Genomic DNA, 24814 nt, shown 5'->3' with positions numbered 1-24814 from the left:
AATACAAGTTTTGTAGGGCACACACCCCAAGATCCAAGTGTTGAAAAGACCCATTCTAATGAAAATGAACCAAAACTTGTGCCTGAGTTTCCCATGTTATGGGGTGGCCCAAGAGAAATGCCAGACTCTAATTCTGAGCTTGATCCCCTTTCGCAGATTAGATCCCTTAGGGAAAACCAGAGGTTCAGCTTAGTTGCTTATCCCAGCATCTGTACTTCGCACAGTGGCCCAGAAACCACAGCAAGCTTGGCTCCCCCCTGGCACTGCAAGATTTCTGCTACAGTTAACACTGGAAAGTAACCAGAAGTGGCCACAAATCAAAACCACAACAGGCCTGCTGCAAGTCTTACAAACCTTGGTTTTATACCAAGCTAATAGCAGCAACATCACTGAAGCTATGGGTGATTTGTAGTCTGTAAGTGAGAACAGAAGCTGGCTGTCTGTGTAGAGAAGCTAAATCCCTTTAATTATTAAAACATATCCTATTGCTGTTGAAAATCCCATTACCAATGGAAAAAATACACTTGTAATAAATGTATGCTATACATCAAAGACCTCTTTTGTAAATAAAGCATGCCTTTTTTTTTTTTCTTTTTTTATTAAAAAGAAAAAAAAAGTCCCAGGGACTAAATTAATGTTTGATCTGTTATCTTTGAAACATTTTAGAATGGCAGATTTATCTGCTGTTTATGTTTTTCTTCCCAATATAGCAATAAATTAGTTTTGTTGATAAGGGGAAATGATTTAATATAAAGGGTTGGAGGGTCCTGTTCTGAAGCCAGTGGGAGACTTGGCTGAGCAGCAACGGCAGCACCAGAGGGGGCAGTGAAACCCAGAGAAGCATTCCTGCCGTCCCAAGTGCACTTCACAGAGCAGAGCACCCATGCAAGCCTGCTCCTTTCTGACCCTCAGAGACTAACAAAGCTGAAGCACCATTTCTAACATGCACCATGTTTTGGTTGTGAAATGGTGACTGTGCAGCTATCTCTTACTAATTAACATGTTGCCAGTTCATGACTTATTGCCAGAGGATCTGATGTCCCATACTAGCATAAATACCAGAACCAAGAATTTGCTCTCAGCCTGATAAAGGCCTGCCTTGGCTTTGAACCACACCAAAAGCTGTCTAAGCACAAGGAGAGGGGGTGTCCAGTGCCCTCCCAGCCAGCTGCGTAGGCAGCTTTACTAACACACGGGTCACAGTCAACTCTGCTAGCCCCAGGGTCAAGCTTGGCCACCCATGCCCTGGGTGGGCACAATTTGGCCAACGAGGACCGTAGAGGAGAGCTGGTGAGTGCTCAGCCTGCCAACTTCGGGTTGGGAAATGAGGTCTTTGCCATACAAACTGCACCAATGATCTGAACTCCACAGAGAAAAAAAAAAGTGGTAAAAGTGCCACTTTACAAGCTGCATCTGTCTTACTGTGCCCTTACCTCTGTCCCTGTGAGCCACCATGGGTTTGTGCAATTCCTGACATCACTCCCCCCGCCAAAAGCAGGGCTCATGCTTGCCCCATGCACCAACCATTTTGCCCAGTGCTGCTGGCACAGGACAGAGACACTGGCATGGCCTGCAGCCCCCGGTGCCCCCGTGAGCTGCAGCTCCCCACTCCATCCCCACAGCCCCATGCTAATACTTTCCATCCTGCAGCACAACCTGGCCAGTGCTGCATTTACGAAATGCTTCATGAGCAAGGCTATCTAAATAAGCAATGCAAGCACAACATCTGTTACCCAACCCTACCAATTGTTTGTATGGAGAGCTTCAATCAGCAGTCCCTCCAACCAAAAGCCAGATTAATATAAGGATGTTGATTGCACATTTCTGCTTGGACCATGATTTACACTGCAATGTTTCAGGGATGAAATAACAAACCTTCAGTGGGTGCTAGGTGAAATATGGTCCTGGAGGTCCCATGGGCCATAATGCAGCCCATTCAGCTCCTCTTCCAGGCTGCCTAAGGGGAAGGAGCCTGCCATGACCCCTTCCCATCCCAGCGATGGAGCCTCCAGGGCACCATTATCTACCTGTGGACTGTGTCCTGAATTTAGACCACACATACCCTGCTCACTCTACAGTCCTAGCACATGTCCCTGACACAGCCTTTCAGTAAGGCCTGCTGGGGAGATCTCTAGCCATCATAAAATGCTAAGAATCATGAATACATCCCCCCCAGATGAATCCCTGATATGTTCCCTACATAGGTCCTTCCACTCCACACTAATTCTTACAATTGTTATTTATAAAACTCTGTTACTCCCTGCCTGATCTGACTGGAAGACGAGGAGACCCTCCTGTGTGCTTTGCCAAGTGTTCATACAGTTCCTGGCCTTGAAGTTTCAAGTCATTTGAGCATTTCTTAATTTGATCTATAATAAATCCAGTTTGGGTTGGCAGGGCATGGCAAGTACTCCCTGAGCTTTCCTGCTATCCACAGGGCTGAACTGAAAGAAAACCCACAATCTGAGGAGAAGAAAAAAATGCAAAGCTTGCTTTTGGACAGTAGAGAGAGCAGGATCTATTTTGGGACTAACTCAATGAGAAATTTGTTTAGAAGGCTCTGGGGAGGAACAGAAGTTATGTGCTATAAACCAAAATAGGTCCTTAACCCTCTTCCCAAGTAGTGGGTATCTGAAGGCTCCTTCAGCAAGGAAATGCATACTTGGAGACAAACCATAGGAGCAAGAGCAAAAAGAAAAATAACAGAGCTCTGCCCACCCACCCCCTTAGCAATCTCTGTGAGACACCCAGCGCCCCAGGGCAATGGTTAGGAGATTGACCAAACAGACTTTAGTCAGGGGGAAAGCTTTGGCAGTGTAAACACTACTGTGGCTTGAAATACAGACCTACAGGGTTGAGCTTGAACAAGAGGCTGTTGGTGCCTTGAAATCCTGGTTTCCATATTTCCAGAGTGACTGGGGCTGGCTACCTCCCATCCTGGAGGAGATTCACGCAGGGTACCTGCATGGCGCTGTCATCTGAAGATCTGGCTATCAGCTATTTTGGCAAGCAAACTATTCTATGATTTACGATGTCAAATATTTGCTATAGAGAATACAGTGAGGTCTTCACAAGGGAAGCTGAAAGTTTCATCGAGGTCTTTATAAAGGCTGGGTTTTTAGCTTCCTTACTGCATTCGTTTCTCCCTGAAACCTCATAAAGCAACAAGCTGGCAAGTATACACCCACAAGAAGTCTATACACATTAACATATCCTGTTCTATACTATTTGGACTACAGAGACTCCATTGCTAAGTTCTATATCATATGCCCTCTTTCTGTTGCAGATCAGATCATATCCTCAAGGGAGCTTCACAACTGCTGGCAAGATTATGTCAAATAGTTTGCCCCTCCAAAAAAATAAAAAATAAAAATAAATAAAAAGCTCTTAATGACACCATAATGAAAGATCTTATTCTGAAAATGCTGAAACATTTCATGTTGACATGTTAAAATTCTGTTTACAAAATGGAAATTTTCATTTTAAATGACCTAGACTTAAAAAAGAAAAAAGAGGTGGAAAGTTTTAACATGAGCAAACTAACTCAAGAGCAACTTTGTTGCAGTTAGATCTCAAGTCTGATTGAAATTAAAATTTTTCCTTTTTTTTTTCTCACTGTATCTGCTCACTATACTCACAATGGCTTAGCTGAGTCCCTGCATCAGAAAACCAACTTGCTGCTCCAGCCCTGTGATATTCATCCTTCAGCTATCAGTGAGGTTGGTGTTCTGATGAAGTTACAGGTACTTCAGGGAGTGAGGTCACAGCCAACCTTTGTGAAGACCCAGGGATGTCATAGAACAGTACTCTCACGATATACCATACCCGATCCTCTTTCTTTTTCACCAGAGCTCAGCTATGGGTGGGAAATACACTGAGTGCCAGAGGTATGCAGAATACTGGAAGGATCCCAAAGAGCTTCATTTTTCATCAGGCTGTACTAAGGTCAATCCCAGCATCGCTGTCAGCTCCCTTTTCCTGGCTGTAGGAGGGTTGCAAGAGGAGCCATCTCAGTTGATCACTGCCCAAATCACATTCAAGAGCCCATAGAAAAGCAACAAAAGTTTGGTAGGAAGCTGAACAGCATCATCTTAAAATTCTTTTACTGGCCTTTTTTTACTCCCTATTCAGCATAGTCCCAATGGCCTTCGCACACTGCCTTAAATAATCCCCCACCATAATAAAGGTTCCTTTCCATTGCTCTAGCGATAGCCTGTCAATTGGCTATGGCTCAGGAAAAGCAGGAGCTGGACACCCTCCAAATCTGCTGAACAGAGCACCAAGACACTGATTACAAGAGATGACTCCTCATAGCCTCTCCTTCAAAAGGACAGAGGCATCTGTGTGAGGGATCACACAGAAGGGTCTTACAGTCCCAGAACTGGAAGAGTTTGCACTCCGAGGTCCCTTTTCAGCCCCATCAATTACCCTTCATTACAGGGGCGATGATTCTCTGCAAAATCTGATCTGCCTCTTGTGAAAACCAGAGCTGCAGCAGCTCACTCCAGAATGAATTTCCACTTTACTGTGTTTCACTCAGCCCTGCAGAACCAAACACATAAAAATAATTGTGCTGGTGAGTTAACCAGCCCAAGAGCAGACAACCTGGAGACTATTCCTGCTTATGCACTGGCATGAGAATTGTCTGTTCAGTTTCGGTCAGGAAGAATGAGGAAAACCTGCCTCAGGAAACTGGCACATGTGTGTATAAGTTGTCTGTGCTCTTTTGTTGGTAACCTCTTTGTGCAAGCAATCAACCAGCTTGACTTTCAGCTCTATTTGCCTGACAGGTGGTTGGAAAGGACCGTATTTTCTTCCCAGTAAAGGGGACACAGGTGATTTGGGCTTCCTGGGAGCCATCCTCTCTGCCTCACTTTTCCAAGCACAACCTGAAAGCAGCCTCGATACCCTAGCCTCTCCCATCTGGAAAAGCCATAGAAGGCTCTGCAGGAAAACCAGCCACCCCACACAGAGGGAGCTGGTCTCTAAGAGCTTGCAAGTCACAGGACCTGCCATTCCTGCTGCCCCTCCTTGGCTATATTAAAGAAGGCCGCGTCTGTCTGCTCCTCTGCATGCACTCTGCACTTGGCTGCTGGCAAGTTACCAGTTGAAGCTGTGGTGGGAAAGCCTGAAATTCCTCCTTTCCATCTACATTTCCCCTTTGGTTTCTCATGCTCTCCAGACAGCCACTCCTACAGCTTTCCTTCCCTTTTGCCCCGACCCGCTCAGCACCCCGCGAGGTGGTGACGGCACTCGGCCAGACACACTGAACCTCAAGGCTCCCCCCCTTGCCCAGCAGTCGCACAGGGAGGGAGGCAGTATTTATCACCACTCCATCGGCCTCGGCCAGACACTCTTGCCATTAAGATGTCAAAACAGGTTTCTCTCTGGAAATCCAACAGCCCTGCAGACTTACCCTCACAGGCAGCAGCCCCAGTTGGACATCTGTTCCCTTTCAACCTCACACGTGCACTTAAAATGCCGGTACTGTCCACTTCTTCAGGGCTTAGGCTCCTATTAAAGCTGCCTTCAGCATGATTCATTGTTATCTCCCAGTGTTGATCTGATTTATGGATTGGCTTGTGTTAATTAAGGTCATAAAATTGGGAGCAGGAAAAGGCTTCCAGTGCTGCGGTGCTGTTTAACATTGGGTTATTTTCCAGCCCCTATGTTATTTTACAGGGAATGGGAGACAGCAAAGCTGACAATCTGTGGTCAGCAATGAGACTTCAGTGGGATGAGCTGTCCTCAGCCTCAGGAGAGGAGGCAAGACACCAGGAAGGTGAAATCATCTCTGCTCATCACTGATTTGCAGACACCAGTGAATTGATAGTCCAAGCTGTTATTACGCAGATTAGCCTTGTGACTACAGCCTCAGCTGAGACTGGAGCTCCATTGAGTTAGGCACTGTACAAACATCTTGTAAAGCTTATCCCTGCTCTATGAAATTTGCTATCTGAGCACGAGAGCCCATGGGTTCTCTGCAGTCTCCTCTCCTCTGAGACTGCAGTGAAGACCATTTTGGTCAGCTTAGGAGTGACCAGCAAAGCAACCCTGGCCAAACACAGCTCCATGCAGGTTCCTGCTGCACTCCCAGGGCACGCTGGGCTCCGAGCTGCCGTGGCACAACTGTTACTCCTTCCTGAGCCACACAGGTTCACACTCGCTCAAGTGTCTAAACTGGTACAGTAGCACAAACCTGGTTGATGCACTTTTGGCCTCCTGCTACATATGAAATGGATAGATAAATGCACACAGAAAGAATTGCTATGTATTTCTAGTTGTTTCACTAACATGTTGTAATTTGTATCTATTGTACATTCACGAAAGTCACTTAACATTAATTAAAACATACTTGCACTCACTGGGAGTGCAGGTTTACTTCTGTCATGTGAACCTGACTTTCCCAGAAAGCATGATGTCTTCCTCTGTTTACTTTCCTCTTCTAGCCAATTTCATTACAAAGTTCCCATGAACTGGCTCAGAAATTCATGTATTGTGGCCATATTAGCCACTAGGGACTTCCTAAGCATATTCGTATTACAATTTTATTTTAACATCAAACTTGACCACTGCAAATCTGCTATGGTTCCACCGCCAGCTACAACAAAAATGTTTGCTTGATGCAAGCATGATGCAATCACATATAATTCCAGTGCTATAAACAAATGCTTTATGTCCCAAAATAAAAATTAAACAATGCTAAATATTTCTATTTGTAATTTGTGAAATTTATTTGTTTTTAAATCAAAAGCAGCATATAAATAAACTTAATTCTTCTGTTAAGTGTTTGCTGACTTTATCAGAGTAGGAAAACTAAACACGATAAATACTTCATCGCATGAAGTCTTTATTTAAAGAGTCTATATCTTTAAAAAAAAAGGTACAATTTATAGACTTGTTGAAGGAATTTCTGGGCAAGCTTCTGTGACCTTTGTTATGCATGAGGTCAGATTGATTATCATAATGGTCCCTTCTGGCCATGAGCTATGAATCTGTTAATTTTAGCTCAATATCCTCTTTCTCTGAGGGCAAAGCTAACTGAAATGATATCACATTTTCCACTTTAGGACTAAAGGCACACATACGGTCACTACAATTGAGCTGGTGTGCACTGCTGTATTATCACACACTAACTTCTGTGTATATCTGAATCTTTACTCAGCTAGTTGGTAAATCACGTTGTCCTTATTGGAACATGAATTATTACTGATAGCCCAGATGATCCTATCCTCCAAAAACTAGGGCATTTAAAAGAATTAAATATTCACCTTCCTTCTGACACAAATGTTTAAGTTCCTGTTCTGGAGTTTCATTTGTATTTAATTCGTATATTACCATGGTTTCTTTCTGTATTTTAACAGCACCCAAAATTCTCTCAGTCACCCCATTCCCATAGGTGGAACTTTAAAAAAAGAGTAAACAGATACAATGGCACTTAGCAGTGCTGCAGAAAGCATTACAACTGTAGGTTATCAGAAAACAGATAGAACAATATTGCAATTAAGCACACCAATGTATTTCATGGCAGCAAGACTTCTCCATGGCCAAGTAAAAGCCACAAATTTCATTTCCAGATTCAGCTGTTCATATGATACAATGCTAAAAAAAAATATTTTTCAACACAGATAATCCACTGGCAGTTAGCTGAGAGCTGACTATTCCATTTCAGGCTCATTAAGCTGAAATCAAAACATTTCATCTTGGCCAGCTGAACAGAAGCATTCTGCATTAAGTCAACTTAATATTCCTTTGCCTTTGGCCCTGGTGCTTCCCAGCTGTTGTGCAAAATGGGGTGCAGCATGCTGAATGCTTTGCAGACTGGACCCCTCATCCACTTTAAGGTTTTTGACTCTACATTTTCCCTAATAGTAATTTCTGTGGGAAACAAGTTAATTATTTGGTCTCTTTCTCCCAGCTTTAAATGAAAACTAATATTGATATATAAGTATTTCTCTTGAGAGAAAATATCCAATTTTTGCACAGTGTCTATCCAAGATGTTGAACTTGGATAGGGAAAAGCTTTGGTGAAAGCAGAGAGGAGGTTTTTAGCCCAGCAAAATTATATAATATTTAATACTGATCAGTTCCCCAATCTACTCCTCTGCAGGGACATACAAAGAGCTGTGCTGGTACAAAGGAAGGGAGATGGAGGATATGTTAGGGGCAGAAAAGAGTGGCATGAAGCCAGGGCAACTTAATCCACTCATGATACTACAGCCTCAGCAAAAGAAGGTCAAAATAGGGTTTATAACAGAAACGCAGACACAACATGATGATGGGGAGACAATCTGCTCTCCATAATATTCCTATTATCCTAAGCAAACAGAGGACAAGAATGAAATGTACCACAGGGCTGTTCTGTTGTGTTTGTGTAAGAATGCCATTTTAATTCACTTTCACCAGTGCCTTTAAGTCAATACTTTTTTATAGCTACATTCTTATGTGAAATCTATATCCTGGCAATTTGAATCAAGATTGCCCCAAGTCAGACACCTGTAAAGCTGAACTGCAACAGGAAAGAATGGCACTTTTGTATTAATAGGCAGGAGACAATTCAGAGTCATAGTTTTTCCTGTTGTACCTTTAGGAGGCAGAAAGACAGAGTTGTCGTGTGGTTACATATGTCCATATCATTACACAATTTTTCATGAACTTTCCTCTTTCACTCATCTCCATACCCACTTGTACAGAGGCAACTCAAGGTGATAGATTCCAGGGCAACAGGGCAAAAAATCAACTTCATGCTAAACATGTCTACAAACACATTTGTAGATTCAATCAGTTTTTAAAGACTTATGCTCCAGGTTCTTTCCCTTCTCCAAAATTTGGTCTCCAAGACTTATCTGGTGGGATTCCTGTGGCTTAGTCACTGAAAGCTGCAATCAGGCAGGGGTTTGAGAGGAAGGAAGAGGCTGGTCATCTCCAGTTTATGCCAATACAAAACTACTGTAGATGTCCACAACACCCAGTAGAAGTCTGCCTTTATATTTAAAAAACCCTGCACTTTGACCTAATGATCCACAATTCAAAACATGTGCAGTGAATTCCTAACCATCTTCATCCCATCCAGTCCTTAAAGGATGCTCTTATGCACCCTGAGCCCCTAGATGTTTTAACAGCCAAAGTTAGGAATGCAGAAATTAGCCTTAGTGATGTCCCTTTACATCTGCCACCATCCCTGATATGTGTGGTGAAAGCTGGGAGACCTCACTCATGAGCAACAGTAAATGGGTTGGGGTGGCTGAGTGGGTTGCCCTTCCCCATCTTCCCCACTTTCCCACCCCCTTGTTCTCTCAGAGGTTGCAGCCACTGCAGTAGGAGTGGCTTAACTGCTCATGAAACTCTTCCTGAAGCACTACAGTTTACTGTCTGGTGCCTTAAAGTCTTTTCCAGATGCACTGGAAACAGCCTCCAATAGAGGGATGAGGCAAACAGCTGAAGACAGCAATTTGACCACCCATTCCAGCTGAACCCGTGGGTGCCCATGCTTTGAGGCCCACCCCAAAGCTGTTCAGCTTTGCTCAGAGGCAGGGGCATCCCAGCAGACAGCACAGCAGTGCTTTAGTTTGAACAACAGCTCTTGAAAGAGCAGACAGGAAGGTGGCCCAGTGAAGTGCCAGTGACACCCTCCTGGTTGTGCATCTTCCAGAAAAAGCTAATGCTAATGGTTTGCGGGAAGAAGCTGCAGAGGAGTGAGAGGCTGCTGCTCAATCTGTACATCTCTGTAGCAGCTTTGAAGGTGCCTTCTCTTGCAACCAATGGCTAGGATCCTCTGAGCAACTCCACTAGAATTCACAGGAGAATTACTAATTCTCTGGAAGCACTAAAGAGTTACAGATCCTAAGGCATAAAACATCTATAAGTCTTAATTCAAACAAAAATTGCTGTATGTTATTACATAAGCTGAAGCCCTGTTATTTTCCCAATGCTAAGTGCCTCTTAATTGAAATCTATGATCGTTTTTTTCCAGGCCCCTCTCCAGCCCACGACCCAAAGATTAGCGTTGCATTTAGTAATGTGTCGTTAGCATGCAACACTGTGTGGTAGGGATTGCCCGTGATCATTCTACCAATTCCCTCTGTGGCCTGGTCTTCTTATAGAGGCAAAAGGGTCTTGCCAGAGCTAATTAAAATTAAATAAGAAGAAATTTTTCCAGAGGCCTCCCTCAACAAATTACAAGTCATATATACAACACTCAATTTTGCAGCCCATAATCACATTAGTAATGCCACTGAAGTGAACAGAGCTCCTTGGGTGAGTAAGAGTTACTTGTAAAAAATAGTACTTCAGATCTGGTTACAGCCTAAGCTGGACTCAGTCCAAACTGAGAGCTTCATACACCCTACTCCTATTCATAATTTTGGGGCAAAGTTCAAAGGACAAAGTTAATCCTTTTAAGAAGTGGAGCCAACTGCATATCTGATGAACATTGCTTTCTATTTAAAGATACGTGAAGTGTTTCTAGCAACTTGATGCCACTGATGCCCTATGATTACAATGTTAAAATGCACACCATTTTTGCAGCTGACTGATCAGAAGTTAAATAAAACCAAAGTATCTCTTCAAGGATGAGTCTTTTGGGCTGCACTGGATGGCATGCACACACACCTCCATGAGAAACAGTCAGAGATAACATCTGCTGAACAGAACAGGACAGAGCCAGCTCTGGCACCAAATACTATTTGGCATAGTTCAAGTCCATGGAAATGATCAACCTGGGATGTTCAAGCTAAAATGAGAATTGGGCACCTTGCTTTCAGTGCAAATTTCAGACAGCAGAGCGTCCCAGGGCTGTGGGTTCAATGTTTGAAGCAAAGGCTCTATCTTCTATAGGCAGGATGCCTGTGGCATGTTTTGGGCCTGCACAGAGGAGTCATTCATAACACCAGAAGACATTCCACAGCATTTCAGTTGAAAATGGGACACTCATCTAGAGTTTGCTGAGCCACTGAGCTCCTTTCCTGGACTTTGGCAGGCACCCCAGCAGCCCAGTAGTTCTCCTGCACCACACCACTGCATATGGAGATGCTGTGGAGGTGGACAGGATGCTGTGATATAAACACAAGCCCTGTGGGCAAGATTCCATCTCCCTGAAGACCTTAATTCCCATCCCTATCATAAGGCATAGAAACCTTCTGACAGGGCTAACCGGCTGGCACTGTTGTCAGCAGTGGCTGAAACAGGGCAGAAAGGAGCACTTGGCTGTTTTATGGTGTGTTGTGGGGAGGAACTAGAGATACAAGATAACTCAGAGTGGTATTAAAAGCTAAAGGTAGTACAACATTACACAGAAAAATATTTTAAAGTGTGATTTTCATGAGAGCATAAAGGAGTTAAGTACCAAAGTCACACAAGCAGTGGGTCTTCTGGGAGCTAGTATCCAGCTCCTTTGGGATCCTTTTGTTCAAAGACAATACTGAAATAACTGGGCCATCATGGCCAATACCAGTGACTGTACAGAAACCAAACCACAAGGTTTCAGACTGACTTAAGCCACACAGTTAGTCTGCACAATGAATGTCTGCATACACCACACATATCCACAAAGGGTCAGAGCTGAAAGGCCCCTGGAGAGTCATGAAACACTCCCCTGCTCACACGGACATTTGACTTTTGGTCTTAATTCATGTGCTCTTGGGCTAGGCCTGGTTGCTCTCTGAGGGAGAAACCCAGCACTGGCTCACACTGAAGGGAACCAGGCCCCCACAGTGTGGTCTCCCCTTCAGCACGAATTACATGTTATGCTACAGTTTTGGCATTCCTTGGTGGTTTGCCATACTGACATTGTATGGGAGCTACACATAGTTTCAGAAGAGAAGGGCTTTCCCCCACCAGAGGCAGACAGAATGGCCAGTCGGAGTTTCCAGAAAACCTACTACCAGGAGTGTCCTTCCCACACCCCAAAAGTCCTCCGTGATGTTGCTACCTCCAGCAGAGCAAACTGACCAGCAAACAATAAGTAAAAGTTTACTTCCTATGAAGGATCTTTGAAAGTCCTTTGGGACTACAGTACAGATCAGGACAATATAAGTCTTCGGGATAGCAAGTGCAGGAAACAATGAAACAATGTTCATTTTTAAATTATTTTTTAATAAAATGAATTCCATATTGTATTGCAATATTTCTATGAGACTGCTCTTCAGCCACTCATGGCCCTTAGCACACCCTCTTCACCTTCCCTGGGGGCACCTGACATTTTTAACATCAGCAAATTTGAATGTGATTTATTCAGTTTCTTAAATATAGCGCTTACCTAGTTATAAAATACCGCCCCAATTCTTTTATATACAATAACCATTGTGCTTACGATGACTTAAGCCATGCATATTATTTTTTTTAAAAGAATTATATTTACATGGAATGTTTAAGAAAAGAATTTGCCAGATTCCGGAAGAACACCTTCCTTTAGAACAGGAAGGAGATCATTAATTTTTACCTTAAAACCCAACAAGTGTAATGGTTTATTACCCAGAGGGAAACCAGTGAGAGAGTTTCTTTTCAACTTGATGAGGTAGGTGTTTATATTAAGAGATTGTTCTGAAACCCTGGTGCCACCAGAGAGTAACAACACTCAGATCTTACCTCAAGCTCAAAGCATTTTAGCAATGAAGTCAGTCATATCAGGAGGAACACCTGAGGCACAAAGAAAGACAACGACTTACTCAAATCCACCTCAGAGGTCAGTAGCAAAGCTGAGCTTAAAATCAAGGCTCCAGTCCCTCTCTTCTACTTGTCTAACCATGATTCTTTCCTCACTTTCAAAGCATCAGTCAGAAAGCTTTTTTCTGTAGTGATTAACTCCTCCTTAATGGACTGAGCTTTAGGGATTTACTCTGTCATACTGTGAGGTTCTAGTATGCATTGTCCCTGGATTTTGAGCTCAGTACAAGGAGATTTGAAGAGATTGCCCGTAGCTCAGAATTTGACAGCATTTTGGAAAGTCCTATTTAGAAATAAAGAGGAGAGGACAATAAAAAAGATCTATGGCCTTGCTGACACAGAACCACGATTTGCTCACGTCTATTCATGTCTCCCAAGTGACCCTATTTCTGGAAATGCCCAACAAGAAGTACAGGGATCTGAGGAGGGTGATATAACAAGGAGTGCATTTTTCAAAATAATTTCCAAATGAGTTATTGAAAAGGTGAACTGACCAAACTCCAACACAAATCAAGACTAAGAACCCATTCCTCTTCAGCCCTTGAGGATCCAGCCCACCATTAGGAGACTTGTGCCACTGCAAATACCTTTTTTCTGCCAATAAAGCCTTAAGTGTGCTGTCAGTGATCTTTTGACTCATGTGAGTAGCATGACACCAACATTGATATCCTGGCCACGTAATGATTAGGGAAGTGCTGTCTAGCCCCTTCCACATTCCTGCTGGTGATTCAGTTCCCTTCATACCCCTCCTTTGCTGCACAACCTTGCTGGTAAATAGGCTACCCTGCTATGTCCCACAGGTGGGGCTACATTTCAACAGTGGCAAAAGTAATTCCTGAACATAATTGTTTTCTTTTATTTCCAGGCTTCAAAGCAATTTGAGATCCCTCAGAAGCTGGGAAAATATTGCTCCTTCTATAGAATGTTACTTCTCTTGTAGACATGCACGTACGTACCCCTAGGACCCACTGGCAAACACAGGGGGAACTTCAGTCCTAGAGCTGAACTCCAGCTGCATTCATCACCTCATCTGTTATTTGATGGACTTTTGCCAATGGGCATTGTCCGCATGATAAAAAAGGAAAACAAGGAAGAAAGAAAAAAAAAAAAAAAGAAAAAAAAAAAAGAAAACAACTTTCCAGCTAGTATTTTAAGGTTGTGAATAATATGCCATTTCCAAGAAAGGAAAAGTACAGTCTTTTTGAGCATGTGTTTTGGCTCTAGTTGGACATGGAGAAGGTGTGCCCAGATATGACTGGTCTTCCAGTATGGTCATTGCGTTTAGTCAGTGGGGAGGGTGGGAGAGGGGGGAGCTGCAGTTTCTTGGGCCACATCTCCCTTGGCAAATCTTCCCCTTTGGGAGAATGCAGCAAAAAGATAAGGAGTAGGGAAGATCTGATGACAGTGTCTCCTTCACATCCAGATATCACGACTTTAAATGATCTCCAGCTGATATGTGCCAGTGAAAGCAAGCTCCATGCTGGCAGTGACCCACCTTGTGCGAGATTCCTTGTGTCACCACTAACATCCATTCACTGCTGGCTAGGGAAATGGGTTGTGCAGCCCCTGGTCCCTACACTCAACTCTCAGACATCACTTTTAGAGAAGCTTCCCCCTGCCTTTAGGGCAAAATTGAACTTATAGCCCAAACACTTTCCTGGATGCTTGTGTTCACTACAAGCAGCACCTTGACAGATTTTTCCATTGTGAACACCCCTCACAATTTGTCACCTCGTACCAGTGAGTGGGCTGTCTTGAATCTGGTACTGGGCACGTGTATGCAGTTACAGACAAGAGCCTGCACCCTGGACTAGATGAGAACAAGTCCAGAGAGCAGGGGCAAGTAAGATCAAACATACATTAAACTAGTGAGATATAATAGCCACCAGGCAGAGCTGAAGCCGCAGAGCAATATCTGCCTTCTTTTTCCCCCATCCAAACTGAGGAATTCTTGTCTAAGCAGAATTCAGATTCTGGGCAGAGACTAATCCATATTCATGACGCTCTGGGCTGGGGCAGAGTGAAGCAAGCTGCCAGATGCAGGGTGGAGGCAACTCCAAATGAGCTGCTCTGGGCCTCAAGGCCCCACAACTGTGCCACGGCGGTGCATGCGCTAACCTAGAGCTGCTGCTGCGAGCATGGTCACCCCTGGGCTCCCCGGGATCTGGAGAGCTGGAGGAGCACCCTCTCTTCCGCACTACAGAGCAAGTTGCTTGGGAGCTCTGAACCACTCCGTTGTACTTCTTCACAGGGTGGGAGAGGGGGCTTGGTAAATGGAGCGGGGCTTAAAATGGGCATTGCCCTTAAATGTTGCTCCCATACCCTGTTACTAAACCAAGAAACGCCTTCCCTTACCACGCTCCAGTTTTGACTCACTGTGGAATCAGAGGAAAGAATGTCTGTGCTTTCACTGGCAGATCCTCGAGAAACCACTGGGAAATACGTTTTCATAAATACATGCATTTTTCACAAAAGTGACAGGAACGTCTCCATCTAGTGGTCTGCCCAGGGAAGCCTGACTTCAGGCCGCAGCTTGCACTCCAGGAAAAGTCCACTGTTTCATGTACTTTGGCTTCTCCAGCTGTACATCGATACAGCAACATTTCCCAAACTTCCAGGGGGTCCCGCTAATGTCGGAGAAAGGCCTGGAGATTCTTGGCTGGATGCTCAGCTGTGAGCTGCAGTCCAGATTCCACCCACTCGGCTTAGCCAGAGTAGAAGGGGATCAAATTGTCATCCCAACATCTGTTTAGAATCCAGCAAGAAGGACACTACAGTGTCACACACATGCACACACACATCCTTGTGCAGATATAATGCCTACAAGTGTCAGGCCGTGGTGGCATCCCAGTGCTTTCAAAAGGGGGAGGTGTGGGTGAGGGGGAAATCTACCTGTCCATTAACCCCTAACTATGATTCGCTTGGTTCTAATTAACAGCGAGTACAGTAATAACACCAGCATTAATGCATTTATCTCCTTAGCATCCTTAAGAGGCAAGGGCAGTACTGTCAGCCTCGTTTTACAGGGGGGGAACCAAGGGCCAAGAGTAGCCACAGTCAAGCCACACAGCAGACCAGAAGAGGTGAGTGTAGGCCCTATATGCCTCAGTCTAGCCCACTTGCTGGCTTCACTTTTACCGATATCCCCAGAGCCTGCCAGAGGGTCCAGAGCAAAGTTGCAGCCCAGTATAAATAGAGCAATACAGCTTAATTCCCCAAGCTTTGTGTAAAGCAGTATCTCAGCCAGGGGACGCACTCGGATACCTCAACAGGAGAGCTTTGTGTTGTCACCAAGTACGGTGACGGATTGCCTGCTAGAAGGTAGATTTCATCCTGCGCGGCAGATGGGGAATGAGCCATAAAGATAGCTCACAAGAATGCAGGGGGGAGAAGGGGCCAGGTCCTCCTGCTGACCAGGCAAAGCGCATCACCTGCCGCACTGTCTTGGCCCCAAAACTAAGCATTTTGAGGGGCAGCCAAAAGGGGAGAGTGGAAATGGACAGGGAGGTACAAAAAATGGCAGGGACTTCACACAATGTAAGCAGACACGTTTAAGATGGAAAAAGCAGCTCTAATCAAACGGAGCTCTGAATTTCCCTCTAGACACAGGGTATTAAAAATAATCCCAGCTGAACTTTACCCACCTCTCTCACAGCATCTTCCAGCAGCTTCAAAAATAAACAGCTCTGTCTGGGTGGAGCTGCAGCCATAGAGGATTACAGGCACTGGGCTAACCCAACATGAGTGCAGGGACCGTGAACAGCGCTTCCCTGGCCCAGCTGTCTGGGGGGTTCTGCCATGTACAGTTTGTGACTGCAAAGGCAACAGTCCTGAGGATAAGACACAGTGAAATGAAGCACGAGGAAAGGGCTGTGAGGCTACTTGCTGCTCCTCACAGCCAGCCCAGGCTGCAGGCTCACTCCTGCCCCAGCCCCAGCGCATCATGCCTTCCCACCCCGCTATGGGGCACCTCCGGCCAGTGCTGGGGAACACTTCATCCTCCCCCAGGACATTGGCCTTGTTTGTTCTCACTCCAAAACCCACCTCCTGCAGAAGCAGCCTCTGCTCTGCTCCCACATGCCCACATGCTCCCCTTCACACAGCGTTTCCAGAGCTCCCCCGTCACGCTGGCACTCACAGCTCCCCGCAGCCCTCGGTCTCACACCTCCCTCATTCCCATGCACACATGCCCATGAGGTGTCCTCGTGCCCCCAACCTCACAAAGTCACACTCATCCCCCTTTCCCTGCAATCTTCACCTCATGGTGCCACTTTGCCTCAAAGCCACGGACAGTGCCCACTTGCTCACTCCCTGCACACCTCTGTTTCTTCCTTCTCTCCTCTTCCCAGGTTTTGGCATCTTGTGCAGATAGGTTTTATGGTAATCCTGTGTTTTTCCAGCAGTGGTGCTCCCCTTCATCCCACCCCAGCACCCACACGGGGCAGCACCTCGCCAGGTGTCCCAAGAAGAGGTGGCTTTGGACCTTACCCACAGTACCCCATGATACAACCTCCAAATTACAAGCTGCCAGGAAACACACACATCACATTTTAAGAGGCTTTAGCACAAGTTGAATAAATCCCAGTGCCCCTGGGGTTCTTTTACCCACAGGCTCTCCAAGTCCGGGATGAACATTTCACCAGCAGGGCTGTGGTGCTGTGACATCAGGAGGACAAGGGTGCCTGGTGGAATCAGGGGCAGGATGGGGCACAGGCTTGCTGGAAGACCCAGGGCCTCTCAAAGACCACATTTAACCACAAAACAGTTGTGACAGGCTTTGCATCTCTCCTCTGGAGTTGGGCCAGCAGCACATTCAGGCTAAGTCTGGTTGGGTGGGAGTTGGGGAGCACAAAACGGGAGCTGTATTGGCGCCAGGGAAGAGGACGCAGCTTTGGGTGTGAAACAGTTCCTGCCTGGCTCCTGAGTGGCTCATGCTTCAATCTCTACTCTTAAGCTATCTGAGGTTATTCAGGTAAACACAATTTCCTGCATTAGGCTCCACTGATCTTCAGACACCAGAAAGCTTTTCACTTCTCAACAATTTCTCTCCCAGGAACTGCAAGATCTGAGTACCTGGCAGATGACAAATTAGCCCATCCTGGACTAGCACACTGCTCTCCATCAATTGTCTTGCTGTTCCCCTCTCAGTCCAAAGACTGGAATCCCTTCCACCCTCGAGCCCTGCCAACTCCTAACACTGTACAGAAATGCCCAGGGGAGGTGGGAAGCACTGTCTCCAGCAGACTCCAAGTCTCTAGCAAGTTCCGAATTTTTAAAGGTGTTAACCTTGTTTGAAAGGGGAAGCAAGCAACAGGGCTAGGCTGCAGCAGAAATAATCAGACTGGGTGGGAATTACAGCTCCTTTTGGCTGGGCCCCACAATCCACTCAGCAACAAAACCTTTGTTAATCTCCCACATATTTCCTGCCGTAACATTAATTGTTGGGTATTATTCAGGGGAGGCAGCAGGCATTTGGTAGGAATTCTATTCTGATCGAGCAATGGCCAGCACTCCCTCATTGTGCACAAACAATGCCTTTTTGGAAAGCTCCTTTCAAAGGGACTTGGCCAAAAGATTGTTTTCTAAACTGCCCTCCAGGCCAATTTTGACTGCTCTAATTCAGGCAAGACTCAGGCACTCACCCACTCAATATGTCATTGCAGATACCACCTTTATCTCTCTCAGATTCTGCTCAGGCAAATTCTCATTGATTTCTGTCCTCCGGTACATCCTTCTCCCTTCTCAGAGGGGAAATCAAAGCTTACTGATGCTCTCAGGTGTGCTTAGGCAGCCTATGCCCTGCTCGAACTCAAGCTGCCAGGCAGCAATCCCCAAGGAGGCATCAGTTGGATGTGCAGCCACATGCTCCCACCCTGGTCTGCCTTGGGTTCACAGTGGGGGACTTTTTGCAGGGGAATCCCCCAAAGGAGGCTGCAGATGCTTCTCCGTCCAGGCTGCCCAAGTGCTGTGGGGGACAGGAACTAGGCCAGAAACCTTCCTGCTTCTAGAAGAGGTTTCCCCAGCACAGACATGGTGAGAACACAGCTGGGCTAGCAAGACTGACCCAGCACAAGCATGCATGGATGTGCCAGGCCCGGCAGTATTTTCCCTTGGTATTTTTAGAAATGTCTTTCTGGCATGAGTGAGGAGCTTTTCAGATGGGACAGAAGGGGCATGGGAAAAAGCAGGCATACACATGAGAGAGAGCCCTCAGGCGGCATCTGACATGGGGCTTGGAGAATGTGGCAGAGAATGAAAATCTAACACTGGCGAGTTCACGAAGCAACAGAAAACCACCACTCAGTAACAATCAGTTCCTTCAAGTCCAAGGCCTCACAGATATTCCTGAGCCTGTCAGTCCTGCCAGCTGTATTCTGATGTGACAAACCCAAATTTTTAACATACCAGTGTGCTTTCCCCACCTTTCCTATATGGGTTGCTCATTGTTCTCTCACTCCTTGTGGCAGGCTATTGCTCCTTGCCAGGCAGTGTTCAGTAGATGTTAAAGAGTCACCAGTTTCCTGAAAACTGTAGCAAAGACTGTGAAACTAAACAACACGTGCTGTACAATAAGTCATAAAGCATGTGTGAAAAATAGTTGACACAGAAGCTGCCATGGAAACCAGTGCTACCAGAGAACACACAGTCACAGAGCTCTCATTAAAGGCTGCAAAGCTGAACTCCAACTCTAATCACTAAGGCAGAATATATTAAATTTACCCTCATGTCCCATTCAGCCTTCACAGCAGGTTAGCTGAAAACTGTAACCGTTTTCGCTAGCAGTGCTGGATGCTAGTTATTAGTAATTAAATCACCAGAAATCTTCTTATAGAGAAATTCTTTTCATCTTGCGTACCCCAGAAACTGTTTTTACTGACTCGGCACAGCTCTTCTCCCAGCAAGCGAGCCTGTTTCAAACAGACTGCATGATTTCCCAGGTTTGGGTCGTATTCTACTTGGTTGCCTCCCAGCTTCCCCCAGCAACAACACCCGGCAAGTGAGAAAAAGCCCAAGGTGGAGTAAGAAACATGGTGAAACTAGATTAGGCTGGTCAGGCAAGACAGCGAGCGACATCCTGAAAACTACAAAATGCCCTGCAATTATCACAGGCTTCTCCCACACCACGGTCAGCTGTGGTCATTAGATACTAGTTAGAAGGAAGTAAGTGACCCCAAGAATATTTGCATATGTACACAGCCTTTAACATCCAACAAGCAGAGGAGAGGTGTGGGAGGCTTTTGGCTGGCGCTGCCATCTGTAGTGGAGAAGAATCCCTACAGGCTGTCCTAATTCCTAAACCTGGAAGATTTCTCGGATGGCCTTGTTGGTTGGGTTTTGGACATGGCTGTTGCATATTCTGAAGCGATGGGGATATACCAGAATTTATCACCCACGGCAGCAATTATAGATGAGAACAACGCCGAGCTATTTGGTGTGGTCTGGATCTAGACGCGAGATTCTATTTATTCCCTCTGCCATTTGCTTCAAAAGATTTTGATGTATCCAAGGGCCAGAGCCGTGCATTTAGTGTATTTTTTGTGCTCTCTCTCAAGGCCTGGTCTTTATCTCAGTGACTTCAGAGAGCTTCAAGACTGCACTGGTTCAGTCTATGAGGAAAGCCAGCTTTTTTGCTGACTCTACAAACTTATAACAAGGCTTTTACTGACCTATAAAGGAAGCGTCTAGGCTAGACTTGTCAAAAATAGGGCACCAGCAAACTAATTTCACCTTATTTTAATCCACCTAAATACCATAGGTTAGAAAGTTCATCTCATACTCAGATGTTTATAGGGATCTTATTTTGCTCAAGAGGTTATAGAAACAGAAATGGTGGAGGAGAAAATAAAATCCTGATGAAGAAAAATTAGGACTGACTGAGAAACCCTGATGAAGAAAAATTAGGACTGGTTAAAAATTTGTAAAAATTCTTTTTTCTGGACAAAAGTTAGATCTTTGAGTAAGAGGTATTTTCTGAGTATGTGAAAAATGTGTGCTTTCTGCAGAAAACAAAGTGTTTGTCATAACATTTTGACTGAAAAGAAAGTTGGTCTGCAGGATTCTTTTAGCTAACATTTTTTGGTTTATAGGTGAAAAACAGACTTGTTCCAGAGGGAGAAGCAAGAGGAAGAGGAATGGTCAGGTAGGGAGGAGTCCAATTACAGCTCTGCAAGAAAAGAATTAAAAATAAACTAGAGAATGCCCCACTACATATGAGAAAGGATGACAGATCCTGAAAAGGGAAAGAAACGTGAAAAACTAAAATTAAAGCACAGGTTCAGATTTAATGAGGCTCTTAAGAATGACAGTGTTCTTATAAGAGTCAGAATAAGGTCTTTGGCCAATGCTAAGGCCTTTTTTACACATTTGAGATCACAACTCAATTTTCCTACAATGCTGTTCACGGTACATACCTTGTTATTATGCTCCAGCATATCAAACTACAATACATAAAGCTTTTAATGACATGTGGAAGGTGAAAGCCTATATAAAAGAGACGTGCATGACAGTCATGATGGGAAAATAACAGTAATTGCCATTAAACAAATAGCCCTCAATGCATAAATATTGTGATATGAGATCAAATTGCAGTTCATCAGCTTGGGAAGAAACATTCATGACATTCATGCAGCTTTCTCTTAGACTCACTGAAATCCAAAGTACTCCTGCTGACTCCAGGTTAGCCTAGATTTGTTTCTTCAAATGATGGACATGAATGTTATGGCACCAAAGAAAGCAACATCTCTTCATTTGCTCTTTCCTCACATGAGAAGATGGAGAAAAGGTTGTATTTTTGAAATTATCCATTTAATGTTAAAATACTTCCACTCATGCTGCCAGAACCTATATAGAGCATATGACATCAGGTCTACTGGTGTCAATTCAGTGGAGCAAATTTACACATAGGGAAATTATGATCCAAACTGATTCAGACCTCAGCATTCTTTCCTGTGAGATGGACCTCAGAATGCCAGTTTTATCTCCCAACCTCGACAAAAGCAGCTTAAAGGCTTTCCCATCACACTCAAAGTGAGAGCTGATAAGGCTCAAAATCCAGAAATTGCTTACTTTACAACTCTAAGTCCCTTTCAAGCTGACCTTCTGCCCTGAAAGCCTAAAATCCCTCACCAACAACTATATTTAGGCAACTGAAGAGCTGGAACATCTGGTAATAATAACAGCAGTCTCACTTGGAAATGGCATTTATATACCATTGTATAGAAAGCATCACGACACTGCAAAAACTTTGGAAAATCCCCTTTGTAGATTTCAGACTGGAAAATTACCTGCTAGACAATTTGTGTGTCACTAGAGGTGCAGAGTGACAATCATGTAGAGGAATAATCCAAATATACGAAAAAATTTTAAACAAAGCTCAGCAATATGATCTGGCATAATAATTAATAATAATAATAATAATAATAATAATACTTTTTAAAGTATTTTTTAAAAAGCATCTGAAACTTTATTTAACCAGAATGTCTTTCATGATCTTTTGAAGATGTATTTCAACACTTCTAGCACTGAAAATACAAAGCCATCAGCGATTAACCAATGCCTGAGAAAGGAAATAAAACTGACGAGTATTTTCACCTCCCAAGCTGAGCAGCATGTGAAAAAACAAACAAGCAGCCTTCAGGATCTCATGGTACTTTCTTTTGATTGCTTCCTTTTAAAGGGGGCTGCAAAGCTAAATGGAGCTCTGGGTCAATATTAGCAGCATTCATTGTTTGGCCTGCCTGCTCTTCATCACAGCTTGCCTAGGGCTATGCATGTTCAATACATAAATAAGCAAAATAACTAATCTCAGATAAAAGTTCTTTGTAGATAATCCAGAATTCTGTTGGTCTACATTCTGATTCTTTGAGAATTCTAACAATGTTTTCGCAGTGTTGAAAAATAATAATTAAAAAGTCTATTTCATACAGCTGTGGCAGCAGAATTTAAGGTGGGATCTAGCGTGACCGAACACTAGATGCTCAGGAATGCAAGCTGGGTGCAGACCTTGTCTGCTGGACCTCTAACATCCTTGATAAAAATTTGTTAGGCTTTCTTTGCTATGCTGTCCTGTACCAGCAGTAGGTGATGATTGGCTGCTCCTCTAGACAGGACATCATATCAGCTGGCTCTCAAATGCAAGAGCATCCTTCCTCAGGTGAGGGCTAATGGCTGCATCTGAGATACTCAAACAGATTTACATCTCTGGCCCTGCCTGCTTGCAGTCATAGCAACCCATATGGTAATTAAGTGCCCATTACACTAGTGCACTAGTACTATTTCCTACACTAATGGGAACATCCTAAATTTAGCAGCACAGTATCAACACGGAGGGCAAAGAGTGTTAAGACTGTGCGATTAGTTAGCATTTGCAAAAGTCAGCACACAGGCACTTTAACGTACCAATATGTACCACATCTGAAAGTAAAGGCTGTGCTCCTCAGTCCAACAGCATGTCCACACTGATAACTGGGATTAACTTCAAGGTCACTGTTAAACTATGATCCAGTGACCAGCTGAGCTGGAAACCCCTATCTATATCCTTTGTCCAAGGCAGTCATGGGAGTTTTGCTGAATTCCCACATGTGAAGTTAGTACCATCCCCAATCTTGGTGTTCTCTGCTGTATTTGGAATTTACTCAGGAATGCAGGACCTCAGGCCAAGAAGATCCCCTGCAACTCCACCATCCCGGGTTCTCACTCCCAATCCCCCTGTACCTCACTTCTTTCACCACCCCACAGGCAGCAGCAAGTCTGGGAGGGTAAGTGAAAGACATTCGTAATTGCTTCCTGGAGGACAGCACAGACACCTTGGTGACTGTGCAGTGTCTGTGTGCTTGTTACATGCCTGGCAAGTGCTGAGGTCAAACTCAGTTCCTGCCGCCTCTCTGATTTCAGCTCTCGACTCACTTAAAAACCCAAAGCTGTATCATGTAGCATGCGTTTGTTAATTTGAAAATTAACTTCTGGGGGACAAAAGGTGAAATAAAGTAGGGAAGGGAAGAAGGACGGGGAAAGGGAAAGGAAATTGCTTTACTGGATCACATTTTATTAATTTTTGTGCTGTCTCTTTTTCAGCTGGCCAAATAATTGTCAAGGCTGTTTCAAATCCCGCAGAGGAGGTTGGGGAGCCTGGAGTGATGTGCACTTGTCACGACTCACCCAGCAACAAAGAGTTCCCAAGCACTGGACTCTGAGCCAGCCAGCAGGACACTTTATGACTTGACTAACAAAACCAATAATTAGGCTTACAGAGAATGACAGCTATGAAAAATAAACAGCAACAAAGATTAAAGACTCCAAAGCTGCCCAACCAATGGGAGCCAAAGTTTATGTACTCAGACCTCTTAGAGCTCCCCTGTGGTCTTTTGGCAATTTGATTTAATTCAGTCTGTACTTCCAACAAATAATTTTAAAATTAAAAGAAAAAGAAAAAAAAAAAAAAGAACAACCCAAACACCACAATACTTTTGTCCAGTATGCACATTTAGTTGATTACAGCTCTACAGCTTCCAGGAAATCTTGGAAAGCTTTAATAGTCAGACAACTGTTACTGGATCCATTAATTCCTCTCTTTTTTTGCAGATGTTTTTTCCTTCACTTACAGCACAACAGGACTCACCACTTCCAGTCATAGTCAGCTAGGAAGATGGGAGTCCCCTGTCCCTGTGGGAAATGAACATACACACGGCCAACATACAGGGCTCCACACATATAAAGGAGGAAGAACTATTCCTGGTCCCGCCTCCAGCACCACTAAAGAAGTAAGAGAAGGATTTAAACACACACTTTCATCCCAAACAGTGGAGACATTAATTTCTGTATTAACTGCTACACACAGGTCAGTTAATAATACTGTTTTCCTCTGGTCCTCTTCTTTGTGCGCTACAATTTGCCTTTTTTTTTTTTTCTATTCATCCTCTGGTTAGACAAATCTTCTGGCCATTCAAAGGATTTATCGTTTTCAATTCTGTCTGCCTTTTGTAGCCTGCCTTTTGTCACCTCACTCCTCTGCAGACCTGTCCCCTCAATTTCCCCTTCAGTCCTGATCATGCCAAGGGGAATTCGAGAAGCCAGCCATGGAAGTCCCAGCTTCCTTCTGTCGCCCTTCATGGTTACAGAGCGAAGTCACCTTTCTCCAGACCAAGTCTGCACC

The 24814-nt window shown here is 44.5% G+C and overlaps 2 long non-coding RNA genes across 4 annotated transcripts in view; one reads left to right on the top strand and one right to left on the bottom strand.

Annotated features, from left to right (window-relative positions):
- The window catches only part of LOC121073390, a 58625-nt gene extending 54894 nt beyond the window's left edge, over positions 1-3731 (bottom strand). For all 3 annotated transcript variants that reach the window (XR_005821678.1, XR_005821675.1, XR_005821677.1), the window contains exon 1: positions 3639-3731. This is a non-coding gene — a long non-coding RNA (uncharacterized LOC121073390). The remainder of the gene's footprint in view (positions 1-3638) is intronic.
- Positions 3732-19304: 15573 nt separating this feature from the next.
- On the top strand, positions 19305-24057 carry LOC121073194. Its single transcript, XR_005821542.1, has 3 exons — positions 19305-19824; positions 20751-20803; positions 23737-24057. It is a non-coding gene; the product is annotated as an uncharacterized LOC121073194 (long non-coding RNA).
- The last annotated feature ends 757 nt before the right edge of the window (positions 24058-24814 follow it).

This window comes from Cygnus olor, chromosome 7 (genome assembly GCF_009769625.2).
Source record: "Cygnus olor isolate bCygOlo1 chromosome 7, bCygOlo1.pri.v2, whole genome shotgun sequence".
In the NCBI taxonomy this organism is placed as follows: domain Eukaryota; kingdom Metazoa; phylum Chordata; class Aves; order Anseriformes; family Anatidae; genus Cygnus; species Cygnus olor.
This window is presented reverse-complemented; position numbering and strand designations above follow the sequence as displayed.